Genomic DNA, 12868 nt, shown 5'->3' on the forward strand with positions numbered 1-12868 from the left:
TTGTCCTTATACATACAGCCATCCTGTGCAGTAGGTTGTTTCCATATTATAGAAAAGATATAAAGATGTGAGAAATGACTTGCTCAAAGGCACCCACCAAAAAATCCAATCCCCATTCTCCTGCTCTGAGCTACCTTTGGACTTGGCCATGTCTAAATTTCCTCCGGCCATGACATCATAACTTACTCATAGACCAGACATCTCCCTGGTATTTCATCCTTGACTCCTCCCTCTCTCAACAAGCTCCCCCTACCCTCCAAATACTATCAACTGCCTCCCAAATATCTCTCAGACCCAATCACTTCTCTCCACTGCCCCCACCACAGACAGGGTCTTCATCAGCTTCCTGGTGGTCTCCCTGCCCCTGGTCTCTTCCCCCTACAGCTTCCAGAGGCTGACCTGATCAAGTCACTCTCCTGCTGGAGAACTATTCCATGGATTCTTATTTCTTAGAGGTCAGATCTGAAATCCTCAGCCTGACCCACAAGACCCACATTGGCTTTTATTTTTTCCAGTTCCTCAAACTCACCATCTCCTTCCTGACTCAGAGCCTTTGCACATGCTCCACCTACCCTCAGCGCCTGAACATTCTTCCTCTCCTCCCTCCCTATCATCCTACTTAACTTATACTCACCCTTTTGGTCTCAAAGCAGCATCACTTCCTCAGGGCTACCTTCCATGTCCATCCACACTGGGTGAGAGCCCCTGTGAATTGTTTTTACAGCTCCCTGTATATCTCTGCTAAGAACTGATTACAACTGTCATTAAATAGCCTATCGCATTGTTTTGGGGGGGTGGGTTGACCTGCTGTTGTGACCCCTCCCTCCACCCTCCTCCCCAGACCAGGTGTACCTTGCTCACTACTATATCTTTGTATGGTATTGTTCGTTTGTTTGTTTCATATTGGAGTATAGTTGATTAACAATGCTGTGTTAGTTTCAGGTGTACAGTATGTATTGTTTGTTTGGCTTAAGGGATAAAGACATGTATTCCTCTCTCACATATAACCCTCAAGGTGAGTGTTTCTTATCAGCTGGCGGCAGTGTTCCACGTGGTCCTTTGGGGACCCAAGTTCCTTCCATCCTGTGGCTCTGTCATTCCTAGGAGTTGTCATCTGCATAGTTGAGGCTGGGTCATTGCCACATCTGAGTTGGAGCCAGCAGGAAGGGGGAAGAGTTTTCTAGGTTTTGGCTTAGCTCCAGTTATCTACTACAGAATAACAAACCACTCCAAAATAGTGCTATAAAATATCAACTATTCCATTATCCTCATTGGTTCTGTGGGTCTGTGAGGAATGCTGGGGATTTTGGACAGAATTCAGGGAGAATGGCTTGTTTCTCTGCTCTACAATGTCTGGGGCCTCAGCTGGGAAGACTCAGGTGACTGGGGGTGACTCAGATGGTTGGGGGCTGAATTGTCAGGAGACACCTTCACTTGCCTGGTGCTTCGCTAGAAGACTGGGCTCAGCAGGGCTTGCTCCAGGGCACTGACATGGGGCCTCTCTAATTTGGTGGCCTCAGGGGAGTTGGACTTCTTTTATGGAGGCTCAGGGCACCAAGAGCGAGTGTTCCCACAAGGTAGAAGCTGCCTAGCCTTCTATGCCCTAGCCTCAGAAATCACATTACTTCCCACTTTCCCCTTGGGTGAAGACTGCCCAGGTTCAAATGGAGGGGTTATAGACACCCACCACTTGGCAGGTAGAGAGTCAAAGACTTTGTGTCATGTTTTAAAACCATTATATCTGGAGGGGCTAATGTCAGCTTTACTCACATTCCCCTGGTGAGAAAGCAGTCATATGGTCCCTTCTAAACGCACAGGGCTGGGAAACGCTGTCCCTAGTCAGGCAGCCATGCGCCCAGCTTCAAGTCCGTTATAATGGAAGAGAGAAAATGGATTTGGGTGGACTCTTTGCAGTCGGCCACGGTCTACTCTGGCTACCAAATACGTGTATACCCCTCTTCCCACATGCAATACACCTCTCCTCAGGAAAAAACCAAAGTTCCAGTGACTGAATCCACCGCTGCCTATTTGTTGAACAACTAAGTGATTGAATGTCTGCAGAGCCTCTGTGTTCACCCATCCATTATGGATGGTCCATTTCTTAACCTAGAGCCTTGATGTCAGCTAGTTCTAAGTGGGGAGGCAAAACCACGTAGCTGTGGCCTGTTAGGAATGAAGAGAAATCTGCTTTTCCTTTTATGTCAGTACTTAATTCAATCTACTTACGGAGCAGGAATATCAATAAATGTTCATTGAAAAGAATATCTGTCTCACACTGCATCTAAAATTAATTCCAGATGGATCAAAGATTCAAATGTAAAAAGTAAGCCCACAAAATGCTAGGGTTCAAAAAGGGTAAGAGCAGACAGCTTACAGAAGAAAATAAACAAGAGGCCAATAGTGGTATGAAAAGTCGTGTTCTCAAGGATGTGGGGAGACAGAAACTCTCACATGTTGTTTGTTGGTGTTTGAGTTGATCATATGTAGACGGAGGGTTGGCAATATCTTTCAAGGTGTCAAATGTTCAGTACTTTTTACCTGGAAACTCCACTTTGAGGTATTTATTCTACAGAAATACAGTATTCCCACAAGTGAGCAAAACTATATGTCACAAATGTTCAATGTAGGCTTGTTTAGAATAGCTAAGTCTCTGGAAACCACCTAAATACCCATCCATGGGAAACTATCAAATAAAGTAGAATCTCATGCAGCTGTTAAAAAGAACACAGTAGATTTATTAGTACTAACACAGAAAAATGTCCAAGGAACAGTGACAACTGGAAACTAAAGGCATGTTGGAGAACATTATGCATAGTGTAAGCGCACATGTATAAAGAAAGGAAACAAAATAATATATTCATATGTATTAAAAGATACCTGGAAAGATTCATAGAAAGTTTTAACAATAGTTACTTCAGGGGGGAGTGACTTTAAGGCTGGCAGTAGCAGGAAGATTTTTACTATTTGCTTTATACCCTTTTCCACTATATGGATTGCTTTACAATACCCATGTATCACTTTTATAGGGGAATCAAATTCAGAATAGTGGGTACCTCTAGGGAAGAAGGGAAGGGCGTGGGAGAGAGGTCATAGGGCCCTTTAACTGTATGTATAATGTTATGTTTCTAAAAGAAATTGAAATGGTCAAAACGGTAAATTTTGTGTCAGTGTATCTAACCACAACAAAAAGAGGAAAAACTGTGGCAATCTGTTAAGAATTGATAAAGCTGGTAGGTGGGTACTTGGGGGTTCATTTAATAATTCCCTCTGCTTTTCCATATTTTTAAAAAAATTATTTATTTATTTATTTATGGCTGTGTTGGGTCTTCGTTGCTGTGCGAGGGCTTTCTCCAGCTGTGGCGAGCGGGGGCCACTCTTCATCGCAGTGCGCGGGCCTCTCACTGTCGCGGCCTCTCCCGTTGCGGAGCACAGGCTCCAGACGCGCAGGCTCAGTAGTTGTGGCTCACGGGCCTAGTTGCTCCGCGGCACGTGGGATCCTCCCAGATCAGGGCACGAACCCGTGTCCTCTGCATTGGCAGGCAGATTCTTAACCACTGCGCCACCAGGGAAGCCCCCGCTTTTCTATATTTTAAAAACATTTCACAACTTTAAAAAAGTTTTTTTTCTAAAAAGGATTCATTCAATACACAAGATAAAATCAATGAAAAAGAAACCAGAAAAATGAAGCAAAAGGAAAACACAGGCAGTAAATAAACGACTTTATGGCCCACACTTTTTATAAGCAACGTGGTAGATTCAATCACAGTCTCATTGGAGATGTGGACACAACGTTTCCCACGCTGAGCTCAGGATGCACCTGAGCCGCCAGGAGCACAAGAGATGGTGTCGCTCATCAAAAGGAAACATGCCACCGTGGCGCGAGGCTGGAGGGGGGCGAACGTTAGGGGCTGTCGCAGTGGAGGCAAGAGCTGGCCAGTGCCCCGGCCACGCGAGCTGCCCCCCTCAACCTAAAAAGCAGTGGGGCAGCCCTGCTCTCCTTTCCCTCAGCGGCCTCCCTCTCCGCCCCTTCTCCCGCTCCTGCCCTGGAGAGCTGGGAGAGCAGCGGGCTCCCCGCGCATGCGTGCACACCCTTCCCTGCCGCCCGGCCCCTTCCCACCCTGCAGGGCCTTAATCTGCTGTACCTGCAGTTCTGTGATCCTTTTTGGTTTCCTTTCTTTTGAAAATACTGACCGCAGTGCCATCCTGACTCTGAGGCTTTGAAAACCCTCTTCCTGTGAACTTGAAATGCGGGTGATAAAGAAATAAAGGGCAGAGGGCTGTGGGTTTCACCAGCTGCCTTTGTTCTGGGCAGGGAAGCAATGTCACAGGCAGACAGAGGTGGGGTGGGGGCCTGGAGTCTGTCCTTGAGGCTCCGAAGACTGTCCTGGCGGGGCCTGGGCATCCAGGGGCAGGTGGCTGCCCGGCTGCCCGGGGTGCCCTGTGAGGTGGTGAGCTCCCTCCCCATTGCAGCCGGGGTCCCACCTAAACGACTCGTGTCTAGGGTGCCTGGAAGGATTTCCACACAGGGAGGTGCACTTGTTCTGCCAAGTTCCCTTCTAGCTGGGCCCACGGGCAGGGCTTCAGGGCCCGGTCCTGCTGTCTGTCCTTCCACCAACCTCAGCCATCCCGAGGGCAGACCCTGGGCTGCGACAGGCCTACTGCTCCTTCTCTCCAGAGGGGCCAGGAGGCGAGGCACTGCCCTTCCTGCAGCTGCTGTGTGTGTTTGTGTGTGTGTGTGTGTGTGTGCGCATGTGTGCCACTCAGGCCCCTGCAGAGAGAGAGAGTTTCTGGGTTCCAGTCCTGGCAGGGCCCCCAAGACCTGCTGATCAAGCCTCTCATAGTGCAGTGTTCAGATGTCCAGGGTTTCTGGGATGGATGTCCAGGATGCCTGGTTCTTCAGTGGCCTCGATTTTGTGTTCTCTTTGCTGACGCTTAGAAACCAAGTGCTGGCAGCCAGCCAATGCATGCGGGGCTCCAGGCCGGAATTCTTAAATTCATCACTGAATTTCAAATTCGGAACACACTCACTGTCCTTCTTACAGAGAAGGAAACTGAGGCCCAGGAAAGTTGAGTGGCTTGTCCAGACTCCCCCGCTGGGAAGGAGTGGAGTTGGGACTGGGCCTCTCCTCGCTTCCGGGTCTGCTCCCCATCTTCTCCACGCTGCTCTGCAGCGCCCTGGGAGGCTGACCTGTGGGACTGCTTCAACGGTACACTTACCCTCTGCCTTGACCAGTGGGGAGCACCGCCAGCTTATGGGAGGCAGAGAGGAGAGAGAACAAGGGCACTTATTCCCCCTGATGCCCCCTGTGGGGTTGCCACTGTCTGGTTGCATCCCTCAGCTGAGACCTTAGATACTCTCAGGCAGCCTCTCCACTCAGGCCCCTTCTGGTCACCTCCCCGGCCCCATCAGGCTTAGCAGTGGAACAGACGGCTGCTGTTGGTCCAGGTTCCCGCAGTCCTTTCCTACAGCTTGCCCTTACCTTTGAAAAGAACCTCTTTATTGAATGCTCCTCAAATGGTCCAGTTTGAGTATGCTACCTGCTTCCTGCCGGGACCCTGATTGAACCATACCATCCTGCCAGCTCATTGGCAAGGATCCCTGGGTCTGCTGAGTCATCACAGATTGCAGCTGGGCCTGTGGGGGGGGGTGGGGGGGCTTTCTAATTCCTGCTCTTCTCTCTGCCTCTGCTCAAACCCTCCCCCCTCCCCTGTCTGCTTGCTTTGCCTCCAACCCTCACCTGTCATTCTTCCCCTGCCAGATGTCTGGGGATGTTTAAGGGATGAGAGTGACGGCTAAGCAACTTTCACCCCTACCCTGTCTACCCATGATACATCCAGGAAGTAGTGCTCTGAGGTCTTGGACGTCACAGTCCAGTCAGACAGACCCTGGGTCCTTGGGACAAGGTGTCTTGGAAGCCAGTGCACAGAAATAGGGTGACTTCACATTGCTGGAAGAGGCCTCTTCCCTGGGGACCCTCGATCAGGAAAGCTCACCCACTCACTCACTCACTTGCAATGCAGAGGCTGACTCCCTACCAAGCCCACCCCCAAGGGACCTGTGTGTCACTTCCTCATGGACACTATCCCTGGCCCTTGGCTGAGGCTGGCTGTCCCACTACATGTTCCCAGCACATCCCATCCCTCCTCGTTTTGTAACCCTCATCACAGCAATATCCCTTGTCCATTGTCTACATCCTCCACTGCTCCATCCTCTCCCTAAAAGGAGACCCTGTGTCTGCACTGCTGACCGCTGTATCCCCAACATCTGGCACAGTGCAGGGCACACAGTAAGGGTTTAGGAGGTTGTTGAATTGAAATGGAAAAACAATATTTCGATCAATACCATGCAGATTATTCCTCTTGTATCTAGGTGGACACTGGGAGAACAATGACCAGCGTAGCAGGCTGGGTCCTGGAGAGAACATCAGCCCGAGGAGGCTGGAGGCAGGGCTCTGGTCCCTGCTGTGCCTTATCCTAATTTGGGGACTCTGCTCAGCCTCTGGGCTTTAGGTTTTTCATCTGTAAGATGGGGCTAATACTTACATTAATGTTTTCTACTGCTTCATAACGAATTACCACAAACTTCCCAACTTAAAACAGCACACATTTGTTATCCACAGTGTCCATGGGTCAGGAGGTGGGCACAGCTTAGCTGGGTCCTCTGCAAGGCTGCAGTCAAGGTGCCTGCCAGGGCTGCATTCTCGTCTGGAGATTCTAGTGAGGATGGATTCACTTCCAGGCTCACACACGTTGTTGGCAGAATTCATCTCCTTGTGGTAAAAGACTGAAATCTTGCTGGTTGGTGGCGGGGGGTGGGGGAAACTGTTCTCAGTCCCTAGAGGCCACCCACAGTTCCTTGCCATGAGACTCTCTCTATAGGCCCTCTCAGAACATGGTAGTTAACGTCTTCAAAGTCAGCGAGAGAGGAAGTCTCTAGCACCAGTCTGCTGGCGAGACTGGGTCTTTACAACATGTAATCATGCAAGGGACATCCCATCACCTTTGCCAATATTGGTTAGATACTGGCATACTGGTTATTCCATTGATTAGAAACAAGTCCCAGGTGCTGCCCATACTCAAGGGGCGGGGATTACACAAGGGAATGAACGTGGGGATATGGGGATCATGGGGACCACCTTAGAATCTCTCTCCTACGATATTAATCTCTCAGAATTCGTGAGGGAGTTAAATGAAAGAAAGCACAAAAACACTGCACACAGTGCCTGGCATTTAGTGAAAACTCAGAAAATGCCATAAAAGGCAGCTAGAAGCAGCTGTTTCTTCTTTGGCCCACTTGGAAATAGGAAATATTGATCCAAAATTGGTCCCCAGGCCCCACCATGTCCTATTGGCTTCCATCAGGCTGCTTCAGCCATTTATATCATCTGTCTGGATCTTGAAGGCAGTTGAATTTGTCATGTGGTATTAGCTAGTATGATCAATAGGTGTTCTTATTATTGTAGTTTAAAGTTCTTGGAAGATAAGTTCTGTATCTTATTAACTTTTCTAGCCTCTGGTGCTCAGCTTTTTGGGTTTAGGATGTTGAGTTTAGTCTGAATGTTTCACAAGCGTTGAGCCACAGCACTAACCAGAACGACTTGAGTCCGAGCTATAGCCCCAGAGGGCACGCGGTAGTTGGTGGGAGGGAGGGAACAGGAGCAGGTTGGATGGACAAGTCAGGAAGGACAAGTAAATACATGTCAGGCCCTGCTATGGGGAGCCCCCAGCTCCTGTTGCCATGTTTGCCCACCTGCCTCCACCCCAGGCTTTCTTCCCTTCTTAGTGTTCAACTCCCCTCCCACACCTCCACCCCGCCTCGCCCACTCTGAGCAGGGTCTCCCTGGGATCTGGGTGTGGTGTGCCCTGCAGGTTTTAATGGGGGAAGAAAAGATGGATTCCTTCAGAGACATAGAGCATCTGGGCTGGGAAGAGCCTTAGACCCCTGGGAAGGGGTCAACAGCCACCTTTAGGATACAGGATGAGGACTCATGTCTGTCAAGTGCCTACTCCTGCCTCTGGGTTCCACACTTTATGTATTTCATTTCCTCTAGTTTCAATCTTCAGGGTAGATAAACGGAAGCCCAGAGAGGGGAAGCGGCTTCCTCTGGTCACACAGCTGCTGCGTGGCAGAGTTAGAACAGAACCTACGTATCCTGAGCTGCTGGTCCAGGGTTTTCTCTCAACAGTGCTCCTCCCTCAGGGTCTGTGGGCCCCTGGTGTTGCTAGGGCACCCTTGGCCCTGGCCCAGTTCTCTCTACAGAGCTCTGGCTCCCCACCCTCGATTCTTACTTCCCTCTACCACTGCTTCCAGCACTTCCTCCGCTTGGGGGGCTCCAGACTCCTGCTGACTCGGTAGCACCTCGCTCATCCTCAGCCTGGCACCAGACCAGCCCATGCAGCCCATCCGGACCCTGAGCGTAGACATTCTTTCCCAGCAGGGGCAGAAGCAGTTTGAGGCTCGCACATGTGGGCAGCTGTTGCCCAACTCGGATCTGTAGAAGACAAACCAGGGGGGCCTTTTCTGTCATTTCTGGGCAAAGCCATGGCCCTCAGAGCTGGAGTCTCTTCAGAGAGGCAGAAGGCCCATCTCAGCTGCAGGAGGTGGGGGTGGGTGGTGAGTGAGGGTCCTGCTGGAGCAGGGTCACCTGCCCTGGGCTAGTCAGACGGGAGGTTCACCCACCCTCCTCAAGTAGAAAAGTGGAGGCCAGAAGCCCAGAGGCAGTAGCCCAGAGGCCAGGACTGTAAGAGCCTGTAAAGGTCTGAAACATTCCTCAAACCCTCATGTGGGATGCTTTTGTTTCTCCCTCTGCTTTCCCTGAAGGAGTTAGGGGTGAACCCCTTGAAAGGCATGCCTTCAGGTTGGGAAGGGAAGGAGAGCTGGGTGCCTGTGTTCCTTTTGCGCCCAGATGAGGTATGGGGAGGGTTGGGGGCAGATGTCCAGGCTGAGAGAAGCTGGCTGTGCCCCTGCACGGGGGAGGCTGCCTGGGCCTGAGCCAGGCCTGTGCTGGGACTCTGTTAGCACTGGAGCTGCTGTGAGGGCTCAGACAGGCTGGCACTACCCCGAAGCCTGGCCTGTTCCAAGAAAACGCTCTAAAACCAGTCAGTGACCCAGGGGAAGAACATCCTGCAACCTAGTTTTACTTCCTTTCAAAAGTTACAGCCTCCTCCGGGGTAGAACCTAGAAAAGAAGAAAGCACACCACACACACACACACCACACACACACACACACACACAAACACACACACACACACACACACACACACCCCTCTCCCTCCCTTACCATGGAGTATGGGCTGCAGACCCCTCACCTCCCTGGGCCTGTGCCGTGGAACACACACGGGGTCTTGAAGACTTATACGAAGCCCACCCAGTCACACACAAGCATCCGCAAACACACTCCGTCACACACTGTGACTGTCAGCAACACGCAGCCAGAGTCACTCATAACCACAGGTGACCGTGCATTCACACGTCGGACACCCGAGCACGTGAAACCATTCACGTCGCACACAGTGGGGCTTCACCGCACACACTCACACTCACCCGTTCACCTGCGTGTGATCACACACAGCTGGGCACTGTGACACACAGGGATTCTGAATCCACACAGTCACGCACAGACTCATACCACCCTACACAACCACAGTCACACTCGGGCACACTCATGGGTAAGTGGAACGCACAGTCACAGGCAACTGCACACAACCAGACACCGTCACGGGCAGTCCCACAGAACACGAATGACAGGGAAGCCCCAGATGGTGCTTTAATACAAGCAGCAGGGGCAAGGGGCTGGGGGGGCCTTGTTCTCTGAAATGGGGGTTGGTGAGGGTCTGGCCGTGACTGAGTCGGGGACAGAGGGGTCCACTCAGCCCCCCAGATGGTCCACTTCCCGATCACCCCTTCAGAGTAGCAGAAACTGGGAAGTCAGTCGGCTCCACTTCCCGCCCAGCAGGGCATTCCTGGGTCCTGATGCAGTGTCCGCAGCCTCCTCGCTCCCTCCCCTTTAGCCCCGCTGGGTTTCTGGCAGGAAGCTTGGACCAACGAAGGGACTGCGGTGAGTCAGCAGGAAAGGGCTCAGGGAATGCGGGTGGGTGACCAGTGGGGCCTGCAGTTGCTGAAACTTCTGAGGGAGGAGCGGCTGCCCTTCATCGTGAGGGGCTGCGCACTGGAGTCACTCCTCCAGGGGAGAGAGGGTTACGGGCACGGGACTGGGTGGTGATGGCCATTTCTCAGGCAACCCTGTGTGCAAGGAAGCAGATGAAAGGGGCCATGCTCCCCCAACAGGCTGCCCTCGGGCCTCCCTTGCCTGCTGTGGGCTCTGCCCCCACGTGGTCCTCAGCTGGGCTTGGCCCACACGCAGCCCTGCGGCCCCAGCACCATACCCTGCTCTCCACCATCACTGACTCATTCATTTATTCAGCCATTCTTGGAGCACCTCCCACACCAAGTTGCATGGTCTGTGCCTTCCAACGGGGAAGGTCACCTAAAAGATGAGTCCAGGGCAATGTAGGGACAGAGATGTACACACACTATTGGGAAGCTGCTGGGGCTGGCTGCTTGCGGTCCTTGACCTCCAACCCCTGCAATGGAGGCCAGGATGGCTGCTGATGGTGGTGCCCTTCCCTTAGGGTGTTCTTGACCTCTGACCTCTCCCAAACCAGGCAAGCAACACAGCCAGGATAGCCCTTTCAGGGAAGGCACGGGTGGGCACGACTGGTAATAATATGGCCCTTTTCATTTTCCCAGGAGTCAGGGAAATACTTTTCCAGACCTGAAGGACAAAATTTTAAATGCCACATCTGAAGGAAACCTTTATAAAACGACTTTCCATCTCCTGCAGCCTGGCAGAGTCCCCACAAGCATTCTCCTTGCTGTCTCAGGGTGATTATTATGAACTTCCCTTACCACCAGACCAGATGTGGCGACCCTTTCTTGGGCTCAGAGTAGGTGGCCAAAAACACTCATGGAAGGAACACACGCTAATGAGCCCAGACCTCTGGGCAGAAAGATTGGAAAGAGGTGGCAAAAGTACAGAATGCTCCCCGGCATGGTGTATGGGGTTTGGGGAGTGGTGGATGCCGCAGGGGTCTCTCTCTCGCTCCCTGAACTCTTCTCAAGAGGAGCATGGCTCTTCGTGTCCTCCTTTCTTCTTCGCTGCAGGGCTCAGCTGCTTCCACTCCTCTGGGTACGACACCGCATCCTCCCAACATTGTCTGAAGGCTGCATCCCAGTCTCATTTCATCCCCCTTTCCTGGCTGTCCCTGAACGTGAAGACAAGCACCAGCCATGTTCCTTCTAATCTCTTCTAATTGCTCCATGGAAATGATAACAGCAGGAAAGTTATGAAAGTTCTGGAATCTCACAGAGTTCTTACATCCCAATCTACTATCCATTTGAAAAAAAAGAAAATTCATCACTGCTTCACATATATAATGCAATTTTTAAAACTCCAGATAGGTGAAATATTTAAATATAAAAAGACACCCACAGGTGACCATTTTTTTGTTGTTATTTTAGGGTGAGTGAGACGTTTTAAGCAGAAAACCAGAAAAGCCTGATATGTTGAACCACATACAATTTGTAAAGTTCTGACAACAAAAGCTCTATATACAAAGTCAAAACACAAAGAACAAGCTGGAGAAAATATTTACAACAGATTGAACAACGGGTTTATACCCCTAATCTACAAAGAGCTTTCACAAGTCAACAACCAAAAGATAACTCAGTAAAAAAAAAGAACAAAGGACCAGCAGGTAATCCATAGAAGAGGAATTATAATTAGTTAATAAGTGTGTGTGTAAAGATGTTCACTCTACCTTACAGTTTTAAAACAAGAAATTAACTCTGTTGGGATACAAACATTAGAAAGATGGGTAATATTCAGTATGTACTGACAAGAGGTGGGTTAATGGGTCTTTTCATAGGCTGTATTGTTGGGAGGCGATGTGGGTAAATCCTTTGTGGAGGGTACCTTAGCAATGTCTATTAAAACTTGAATATGCAAGCCCTTTGTCCCAACAGCTCTATTTCTAGGAACTTATCCTAGCATACAGGTACGTGCTCACACATCAGGATGCTCATGGTGCGTTTTGGGGGAGCTGGTGTGAAGTTGCTCCTCACACACCTGTGCTTGGGCTCTGCCCCCTCGGGACGCTACAGGCACAAGGGTGTGGGCGTTACACAGCCCAGAAAACCCACCTGTTTTTCCCTAAGCCAGGCCGCTTCGAGCCCATTCACTCTTAACGATGCTCATGAACCCCTGCTGGTTACCTACTCAGTTCCCACTCCTCCCTATTTCCCCTTTCCCAACCTCCTAATTTTTATTGGAAAAAAATCCCCCTACTTTGGGAAAGCCATCTGCTCCTCTAACCCCAGAGGATTAAACCCTCTGGAAACTCCAGAGCTCGGGGTGGAGGGAGACATGACCTAGACTAAATCTGTCAGGACATTCCGACTCCCCACCACAGTGATTGGTTCAGTGATGAGCACATGACCTAAACTGGTCCAGTCAGGATGCATCTCAGGAGTTTTGCTGGACAGAGTCTAGGACAGAGATTTTTCTTTTTCTATGAATAGTGTCATGAGTGAATGTGGGCCCTGAACTGCTCTAGGTCTTTTCACTATAAGGAAGAAAATGATTCTGTGGACAAAGCTAACCTACAGAACAGGACTGAGCCAAAAGAACCATAGAAATACGGAACCAGAACCTAATGATATGAAGAACCTCTGGATCAAACTACACCTGAATCCCCACTCAGCCCCTAGGCTTTTCTGACACAGGAAGCAATACATTCTCTCTATTGTCTAAGCCAGTTGGATAGGAGATGTTTGTGTGCTTGCAGTGGAAGCTCCCCACAAACACA

This window comes from Balaenoptera musculus, chromosome 1, assembly GCF_009873245.2.
Source record: "Balaenoptera musculus isolate JJ_BM4_2016_0621 chromosome 1, mBalMus1.pri.v3, whole genome shotgun sequence".
Classification (NCBI taxonomy): domain Eukaryota; kingdom Metazoa; phylum Chordata; class Mammalia; order Artiodactyla; family Balaenopteridae; genus Balaenoptera; species Balaenoptera musculus.